We start from the raw sequence: 9,595 nt of genomic DNA, 5'->3' as shown, positions 1-9,595 counted from the left end.
ACCGGAAAAGACTTCAGTGGGAGGGTTTTCTGCGCGTCGCCCCCTGGCGGCCGAATGCAAACACTGCAGATACAGTGAAATGCACCCGAACAATGCTTAAAAAATTCTTATACTGCTCAATAAGAAGTCTGTTTCTTTGTTAGGCAGGTCAAATTTCTGTGCATAATTTCAAATCTGCTTTCTCACAGTTGTTTATGCCCTCAGATTGCACTGCCTCGTGTTTAATTAGCTCCTAACTTTATGCTACCCCTTTATCCTGACTCCCTCTAACTTACCTGCCTCTTCAAATCTAGGCTAAAAACCTACTTATTTAGGATTGCTTTTAATAACCAGTAGTATGATGACACTTTTATCTTGTTGTATCTTATTCGATTTTGTTGTATTTTATTGCTTTCACTGTTGTTTTATTGTTTTTATTTGTTTTTTCTTCTTCTTCTCTTTATTTATTACCTGCTGTAAAGCACTTTGGTACACCGTAAGGATTGTCTGTAAAGGGTTGCATAAATAAAGTACATTTACATTTACATTTATAACCTGAAAGTTTGCTGACATTATGAGGAAAGTTAGGACTGAATTTAAAAGATTATGAAGCGAAACAGAAACAGTCTGTGCAACTGATTTATTGAGTTTCTAGTCATATTTTAAAGTGGTCTTGAGCAGTAGTTCTCCAGACTTTCTGAAGAAAGTTTTTCTTTGAACATTGGTTGCTTTTTCACTCATTTCTAGTCCAGTCCTTGTACCTGAGCATCTTCAGAGGAATTTGTTTTTTCTTCATTAAGCCACTTAACTCTGAGCTATGAACCATTCAGGCAGGAAAAAGGCTCCTAACTCAAGGGATGAACCAGTGTTGTGTCCACACAGAACAGACAACTTAGCAAAGAAGCCGTTTTAAACTGGATCTTTAGGCACTTTGTTCCCAGCAGCCTGTCACAGATTCTCCTCCACTGAAAGTGAAAAACAGGACTTTATATCAGGAAACAGGAATAAAATTCCCTCAGATTTGGAGTCAGACGAGCAACAAAAGATTATTTGATTTTTTTTTTTTTTTACATTAATTTACTCTAATAGTGGCCTAAAATGAACAGAAACAGACATTTAATTATAATTTCTTGAATAACAATTAATTTCCATCTACATTTGTATGACTTTGACAGCCATATTAAGTATTTTATGTGGTTTTTGAAGCATTTTGGTCATGAGACGTCTCTTATTTCTTTATATTTTGCATCCAAGCAGCTTAAGTGATCTTCAGCAATAGTTTCAACACTTTCTGAAGCTCTTTCAATGTAATTTTTTGGACATTTTCTGCTTATTTCCACTCGTTTTCGGTCCATTTTTCTTCATTAAGCCACTTAACTCTGAGCTCTGAACCATTCAGGCAGGAAAAAGGCTCCTAACTCAAGGGATGAGCCAGTGTTGTGTCCACACAGAACAGACAACTTAGCAAAGAAGCCATTTTAAACTGGATCTTTAGGCTCTTTGTTCCCAGCAGCCTGTCACAGAGACACATCATTTGTTCCCATTTCTTTAGCTGCATGTGTGAAAAACAGCAAAGATAACGCAGTGTGACAGACAGAAAACAGGATTTCTGCAGCAACAAGGTGATTCCCAAAGAGCTGTTAGCTGAAAACTTGGCATATCTCAGCATGGTGTGCAGTGTGTCCTTAAAACATCTGAGGAAACTGGACAAGTGGAGGACAGAAGAAGAAGTGTCAGGCCTAAAGAACTATCTACAGCAGAAAATCTGTATCAACAATATGAAAATACGTAGTTTGTTCTTTCTTCCATCTGTAACATCCTATGTTCCAGATATTATATCAACTGGAAGAAAATGTTTTATTCTGTTTTCCCCAAAAAGAACAACAAATGTATCTTTATTCATTCATAAATATAAATGTGTCAGTAAAATACCATATTTCCTTTATTTTCTTAAGGACGTGGAACAATATATACGCTCAATAGACTCAACAAACAAAACGGCTCTGAAAACATTTGCTTATTTAATGTATATTTAACACCCCTGTAAATTTAAATGTAGTTATGATGTTCCTTTTGTTGTACACACATATAACTCAATGAAGTTCTTAAATTATATAAATATGTACAGTAGTGATGTCAATAAGGATCTGCTGATTAATCAAAGATTTATTAGATATAGTTTTTTTATAGTTGTTTAAATATTTTTTTATGTAAAGATTCTTCTAACTTGACTGCTATAACTTTTTAAATATGTTATTTTATTTATTTATTTGTAACATTTATTTATATTTTCATTTTCAATTTAAAATTTAAATTTTTTTTGTTTAAATATTCTTTTAATAATTTTTTTTAAATGGCTACATTAAAGTACATTTCCTGTCATGAAGGCTGAAAGGAACGTAAAAAAAAAAAAAAACATATTTGTTGTGATCCGCCATAGTTAAAAAAAACAGCCAATCAGAGGGCAGGGATGTCTCCAGGCCACACCCACTCTCGAGTGACTTCGAATGCGGTTTTGACCAATGAGGACAGCCCGCTACAAGAGTTATGACGGAAGGGGGGGCAGGAAAGAGGGGAGGGGGGTGGTGACGGAGGGGCGGAGGCTCGAGCCCTGTGTGACAGCTTCGGGTTCAGTACTGCACCGGAGAGAGGAAAAACACGAAGAGGTCTCACTCCGTCTTCTGGGGAAAAACTCGTGTTTACCTCTGCTGCCTCAAGCCCGCTCACGGAGAATGTGAAGGTACGTCACGCCGTCTTGTGAGGAACGCTCTCCTTTTACCTCAGTTTAAGGCTGTGTTCGAAACCGCCTCCTACATACTACATACTACATACTACATACTACATACTACATACTGCATACTTCCATACTACATACTCATCGATCAGACAGTATGCAGAGCGTTTACCCACAATGCATTTCGCTCCTGCCCGAGCTGAAATCAACCGGGCTGAAGCTGATTTCTCTTAAGCTCTAAACTCTGTAAACTTTAGCAACATTTTAAACATTTTCAGGTGAGAAAGTAGTCGTTTAGATCCCCAACGTGTTGAAAATCTGACAAAATACCGGCTGTTTACTATTTAGTTCCCACGAATTCGGCGCTACTAAAGCTAGCCGCAGTGAGCTAACGCACTTCCTGTTATTTTCACAAAATAAAATACCCGTTGCCTTTTATCATAGGGAAAGCCATTACCATACAATTGGTGCTTTTGTTTTGAAAACAGGAAGTGAACCTACCATCGTTGTAGCTAGCTTGAAACTGCCGTTTTGACAGGAAATGACGATCGGCGACGTCACGTTACGTTGCATCTTGGGTAGTTTGAGTATGAGCAGTAACCTCATGATGCATACCCAACATTTCAGAGAATCTAGTATGCATCCGGGAACTTAAAAAAGTTAAAGTTAGTATGAGTAGTAGGAGTAGTAGGAGAAGTATGCGGTTTCGAACACAGCCTAAGTTTTGATTTGTTCCCCTAAAGATAAGAAATGGAGAAAGAAAGAAGATGGAGCCCATTGGGTGTGACTGAGTCAGGCTGCTGAATGCAAAATTTGTTCACTAACATGCCATAAATCTGATGTATTGCAATTTCCAATCCCTGTTTTAATTAGCTAATTAATAAATAAAGTAAATAAATCATTATATTACCAATTTCTTTCAGAGATGGATTAATTTAATGTAGTTTTTTGTAATGGATTCCATGAGTCCCTACACAGATAATAAAGATGATTTGATTTCTATTCATTGGTTTCAACAACTGTCCCAGATTTTAGACAAGGCAAGGCAAGGCAGGTTTATCTGTACGGCACAATTCAACTACAAGGTGATTCAAAGTGCTTTACAGAGACATTAAAACAGTAGAAATAAAAAGCATGATTTAAATTTTAAACAAAAAAGAAACAAATAAGAACAATAGATAAAATCAGTAGTTAAAATGTGATTTTAGCAGTTTTTCCGGTCACTTTTTGTTGCTAACGTGTTAGCAAACAGTTAATTTACAAACCAAAGACGTTCGAGAGCAAAATTACTATTAATCTAAGTCCGATTATAACTCTCCGGCTCCTTCCACTGGGTTCACCAGCTTCAGCTTCAGACCAACTGTGAAGCTAAACGGGACCAAAAACAATGAAGATGTAACTAATCAGCTAAACAGTCTCTCTAAACTTTACTTTAGTAAGACTGTGAAGTTGCAGAAACATGTGCAAAGCTTGTGTAAACAGTTAGAAAGTCATCGATAAGTCAGTATAACAGAAATGAGACCTAATGTGTTGATAAACAGGTACTAAATCAACCAATCCTGTTCTCAAAGGTGGAAATTACTGTCGGGGAGGTGCAAAGGTTTCCTCTTGACCCCCCAAATATTAGTATGAACAAAGTAACTGTCCTGGGTTACATTTCAGAAGCCAAAACCATCAAATTTTAAACATATTTGCATTAAAAATTGAATAAATATAAGTTGCCTAAAAACAGCAGCATTGGAATAAGTTAGATATTTAGATATGTGGCATAAAAATAATCTTATAATGCTGATATGTGCATACCTGCTTTCACCGAGTCTCATATTATGCAGATGATACCTAACTGTACCCGTCTCTGTTTTCTCAGGCTCCGTTCCTGAAATTTTATAAAAATGTTCTGAAGGAGCTGCATGTAAAAATGCAAATGTTTGCTCTGGAGTTATTGCTGAGATTTTCCAGCCTCTCTGCTGAGTTATAAGTCGTGAAAAACAGAATCCTTTTGCATCATAAGCAGAGAAATGTCAGACATTTAGTGTCCGTGTTTGGAAACAGCTTCTACAGCTGATTAAGTGCAGACTACACACTGGGTTTCCTAACGTTCTCATGCTTGAATTATGTTTTATTACTTGTGATTTGCTTTGGATCAAAGCGTCTGAGAAATGTATAAATGGACAATCAAACAAAAACCAGAAAAAACAATTTAAGTTAAAAACAGAAACTGAACAGAAGTTAATTGAGCCACATGAGCAGGATGTTTTTCAGATGGCTGCACCTCTTTATCTAATCATAAGTAAAGTAATTTGATCAATTACATCAGATCAGCTTGTTTAGATTTCTTTATTCTTTTATGTATCGTGTAAATTCTTATTTTATTGCTCCTCCAATCTTTGAACCGGGACATCTTCTCCCTTCTTTGAGCTCTTTTACTCTTTTTTTATCTTGAAAGTTCAGGAGAAGGCAGATTCTGAGGCAGATTTTCTTTTCTTATTCTTAGAAATTCAGAAACTTTTGTTTCGTTCATTTGATATGAAGTAAAAAAAAAACTACTTTTAAGATTTTACGCCGGACAATTTGTTCCCAAATCTGTTCATTTACACGCCGTAAATCTGATGTCTTGCACTGTCCAACCCCTGTTTTATTTAGCCAAATTATTAATAAAGTAAATAAATCATTATGTTACCAATTTCTTTCAGAGATGGATTCATTTAATGTAGTCTTTTGTAATGGACTTTCATGGATAATAAAGATGATTTGATTTCTTCTCATCGGTTTCAACAGATTTTAGCAGTTTTTCCGGTCACTTTTTGTGGCTAACGTGTTAGCAAACAGTTCATTTACAAACCAAAGACGTTCAAGAGCAACATTACTATTAATCTAAGTCCGATTATCCAGATTTTCTTTTCTTATTCTTAGAAATTCAGAAACTTTTGTTTTGTTCATCTGATACAAAGTTAAAAAAAAAAACTACATTTGGGCTCTACCAGCACTCTCATGAAAACAAATCTCTGTGTGAACCCCGCGCATGTACAGCCACAAAAACCCACAAAAATGTCAAGCGACCAGAAAGCAAATTGTTGTGGTTCAGGGCTGGAAACCAAAGTGGCGTGCCGCTGTATTTTAGTCGCCTAGGAATGTGCATAACAATCCCTTTAAGGTTCACAAACTTCTCTAGTGTTTCTTTAACTAATCTCTTTGAGATGTTTTTGGTGCTGGTGGCAACTTTAAATTGGATTTAAATAACCATTTAATTTTATCCCTTCCTTTAAGATGCCCTGTTGTTTATTTATTTGTTTTTTTTTTAACCTTGTAGCACCCAAGCATATGAATAAACATTGAAAAAAATCATTTTGGCTCTTCTTGCATCTTTTTGGGTGGAAATAAACCAATATTTTTTTTAAATTGGGCTATTTTTGATCATTTTAGGCAATGTTGCATATTTGCAACTGTGGGCTTTCCTAATTAATTTTGTAATAATACAATTTGGAGACCTGAGCTCCCATTAGCGCTGTGAAAGGTGGACAAAGCAGACCACACCAAACGAGAGCAGAACGAACTAGAACAGACCACCGCAAAGCAGAGTGTAATTCACTGAGCCAAGAAAATGATGCTGTGACAACTGTCGGCACATAAAATGTAACGTAAAAAAATATTACACATGAATGTAAATAATGTATGTAAATTTAAAAAATCAAATAATGTAATGTAAATAAAAATATAATGTAAATGAATAATGTAAATAAATAAAAAGCTTGTTGCATATCTGCAACTGTGGGTGCTACAAGGTTAAGATGTCCTGTTGTTTATTTATTTGTTTTTTTTTTAATCCAGCTGTGCATAAATAATTAATTTACTTCTTAATTGTAATAATTGTAATAATAATTGTATATAGCGAATGTTTATTCACTATTTTATTTTATTCTATATTTATTTTATTCTATTATATTTGCTTGTTTTTACTTTAATTGTTTTCCTATCTTTTACTGTATGCTGCTGCAACAAAACAATTTCCCAAATTGGGATGAATAAAGAATTTTTCTATCTATCTAATTTAATTTTCGCACTGAACTGTTGTTGTTATTCTTATTGGATGGTACAATCTTATTCCATCTCATTTGCCTCCCCTTTGTGTGGACAGAGGACCGCTCAGGGCACCCTTACTGCTCCTCTGGCGAAGTGATTCGTCCCTGGAAACATAGACGATCTTTGTGCTGCACACGAAAGGGAAAGGAAACGCCGACTTCTCCATTCCGAAATCCCCTCTGTGTCTCATCTTTAGCGCTAACGAGTGTGTGGTCGATCCGAAAGCTTTGAGACGTTCGTTTTCTTGATTTTTGGGGGGTTCTTTTGCTCATTTTTCGACCCCCCTACCTTTAGAGCCTGCTTCTGGTTGCAAAGAATCAGCCTCTGGTGAGATTCCAGACGCCAGGTTTATCCAACCCGACTGCACAAAGTTGATAGGCAAGCTAGCTGGTTAGCCACCTAGCTAACTCTCGGGCTAGCTCACTCGCTAACTAGCTTGCAGTGTTTGGACGGGGGGAGAGTCCATTTTTTATTTTTTGTTGTCAGTTCTGGGGGCGTCGTTTTCACGTTACATCGCAGCTGCCTCTCGACTTGTTTCCGTCACATCTGAGGAGTTCTCGCAGCGAGGTTTAAAGCTGTTGTCCTGAAAGCTAGAAGCTACATACAGCCTGCTAGCTAACACTCTGCGCACTTTAGCCTGGAAAGCAGCTCAAGGCCCGAGTCCAGCACCAACCACCGGCTGACAGGTGAGTGAGAAACTGCTTATACCGTCTGAAAAAGTTGCTGTCGGGTCTGCATTCACTATTAGACTCCGTCACATTTCTGCTCCGTTGAGTTAGCTCGACTGGTAGCTGAATATTAGCTTGATTTGAGACGGTTGGGGGTTGGGGGGGAATCCGCGAAATCACGCCGGAGGTCGCCATCTTTCATCGGATGCTGCTGCTGCTGCTGCAAGCCAGCTAACCAGACATGGCTGCTACTTTAGAGCTCGAGTCAACTTTACAACTTAGCTGTTTTATAATTTGGATTAAAAACAAAAAAAACCCCTCCCTGTTGAATATTTTACCCCCGCAAATGAAGGCAGGTTTATTTGTGCAGCACAATTCAACAACAAGGTGATTCAAAGTGCTCCACAGAGACATTAAAACAGTAGAAATAAAAAGCATGATTTTAATTTTAAACAAAAAAATAAAGAAATAAGAACAATAAATAAAATCAGTAGTTAAAATGTGATTTAAGTTTTGAGCTTTATTCAAATGCAGCTGAAAATAGGTGTGACTTAAACCCACTGAGTGTTTCAGCTGATCTGAGGCTTTCTGGGAGTTTGTTCCAGACATGTGGAGCATAGAAGCTGAATGCAGCTCCTCCATGTCTGGTTCTGACTCTGGGAACTGATGGAAGACCGGATCCAGATGAGCTGAGGGGTCTGGAAGCTTCATACTGGGTCAGGAGGTCACTGATGTGTTCTGGTCCTAGACCAGGGGTCTTCAGGGACCCCCAAACTGATGGAGAGTTGGAGCAGGGACCCCCCTACTATTTATATGGCATACAATTGTGTTTTATATTTAACGGGGCCTAGTGCCGTGTATAAACATAGCTACTCTGTTATTGTACATTCAATACTAAGCTATTTAAATAATACACAGGTTAATATATTCATGTTTTTATTTTAAACATGTGCAAGGTACAGGGTGGCTGCCACTGCCATTTATAAACAAACATCTTGCATACAACACTGAGCTATTCAAATAATCCACAGATTTTAACTTTAAACATGCATGTAGATGGGACAATGAATCCTCAAACCATCTGTGGATGGCACACGTTTGCACACAATTTGTGAGAAAAAACTGTTTGGAAAAAAAAAAGAGAAATGTTAAAAATCGTCTAATCAACCAAAGATTTCGCAGGGTGGCCGCGGGTCCTTAAAAAGTCGTAAATCAATTTTCCTGAAAATAAGACCTTAAAGCGATACTCCGGAGTAGATTCAACCTGGGGTCATTTGAACCGTGACATCCAGCCAAGTAGCCCACCCGCAGTTTTTCCGATATTGGCCGAACATCAGCTGAGTTACTGAGTTATCCCGAATAGCTTAGTACAAGCGCTAACAGAACCTGGCAGTATCTCCAAAGTTACCACACTAAAATCACATGCCATGACACCAAACTTCTACAGTAGTACAAATATGGTCTGTACTCACCAAACGATGCATTTGGAAGTTTGAAAATAGTCCAGGAGTTTATTATTATCAACACAAGCCTGATAGCTTCTCTGCTGCTAAAGCTGCGTCAACGTCACTTCCTTGATCTGGGAGCTTCAAAGTAAGATGAGGGTTGATCTACTACTGTAGGCAACAAAGTATATGCTATATTCTACATGATTTTTTATGAATTTTTATGTTGTAGAGTTGTGAAATTATTTTATCAATGGAGAAACTGAGCAGCCTTGCTTTGTTGTCTACAGTAGTAGATCAACCCTCATCTTATTTTGAAGCTCCCAGATCAAGGAAGTGACGTCGACGCAGCTTTAGCAGCAGAGAAGCTATCAGGCTTGTGTTGATAATAATAAACTCCTGGACTATTTTCAAACTTCCAAATGCATCGCTTTGTGAGTACAGACCATATTTGTACTACTGTAGAAGTTTGGTGTCATGGCATGTGATTTTAGTGTGGTAATTTTGGAGATACTGCCAGGGTCCATTAACCCTTGTACGAAGCTATTCGGGATAACTCAGTAACTGCGGGTGGGCTACTTGGCTGGATGTCACGGTTCAAATGACCCCAGGTTGAATCTACTCCGGAGTATCACTTTAAATGTTCTGAAAATATTGTAAGAAATTTAATTTAGGACAGTGATGACACT

At 37.5% G+C, this 9,595-nt stretch overlaps 1 protein-coding gene across 2 annotated transcripts in view; it reads left to right on the top strand.

The window, feature by feature from the left end:
* The first annotated feature begins 6,952 nt into the window (after positions 1 to 6,952).
* Positions 6,953 to 9,595, top strand: part of larp4b (La ribonucleoprotein 4B) — a 68,167-nt gene continuing 65,524 nt past the window's right edge. For both annotated transcript variants that reach the window (XM_075482657.1, XM_075482655.1), the window contains exon 1: positions 6,953 to 7,479. The gene's annotated coding sequence lies outside the window, so the exon portion shown is untranslated. The remainder of the gene's footprint in view (positions 7,480 to 9,595) is intronic.

Source organism: Odontesthes bonariensis, chromosome 14 (assembly GCF_027942865.1).
Source record: "Odontesthes bonariensis isolate fOdoBon6 chromosome 14, fOdoBon6.hap1, whole genome shotgun sequence".
Classification (NCBI taxonomy): domain Eukaryota; kingdom Metazoa; phylum Chordata; class Actinopteri; order Atheriniformes; family Atherinopsidae; genus Odontesthes; species Odontesthes bonariensis.
This window is presented reverse-complemented; position numbering and strand designations above follow the sequence as displayed.